Raw genomic sequence first — 745 nt, 5'->3', positions numbered from 1 at the left:
CTCCCCCTCCCTTCCTATCCCCTCTTCTCCAACCCCGCCCCCCTTTCTCTCCCCACTTCATCTCCTTGCCTTCCTCTCCCTCTCCACGTCCCTTCCCCTCTTCCCGTCTTCCTCTCTCTTTCCTCTCTTTCCCCTTCCTCCCCGACCCTTCCCGTCTCCCCCTGTCCTCTTCCCCTGCTTCTCCCTCCCCCCCCTCCTTCCTTTGCTCCCTCAGCCCCCGAACATGACGGTCCAGTAGACGACCATGAACACCGCCACAGCCACAGGGACCACGAAGCTCCTCATGACCCTGAGCACCCCCAGGGGCGTCTCGGTCCAAGCCCGCACTCGCCACCACCACCTCCTCTTATCACTTTTCCCGCTCATCTCTGCCCACACTGGGCCCTTCTGCCACGCCCCCTGTGCCGGCGCCACGCCCACCACGCCGGCACTCAGTCCCCTTCCCCCGCCCGCGCCGTCCGCAACGCCGTTTTCCAGGTGCTCGACGTAAACATGCGTTACGATGACGGCGAACAGCAGGAGGATGCAAGCGAAGAACCACACGTCAATCATCTTGATGTAGGCGGTGGGCGGGAGCGAGTCCGAGGTGTTGTTGAACAGAGTGTAGAGCACCAGCAGGGTGGTCACGGACACGGTCAGGCGCACCTGCGGGGACGGAAAGGGAGTCAGACGGACGGGTAAAGGATGCACGCGGGAAAGAATACGAGGGTCTGGTACGCTGCTCCGTGCGACTTCCTGCGTTCCC

The sequence above is a fragment of the Penaeus monodon genome, chromosome 30 (assembly GCF_015228065.2).
Source record: "Penaeus monodon isolate SGIC_2016 chromosome 30, NSTDA_Pmon_1, whole genome shotgun sequence".
Taxonomy (NCBI): Eukaryota; Metazoa; Arthropoda; class Malacostraca; order Decapoda; family Penaeidae; genus Penaeus; species Penaeus monodon.
The sequence above is the reverse complement of the archived record's forward strand: the minus strand, read 5'-3'. Positions refer to the sequence as shown.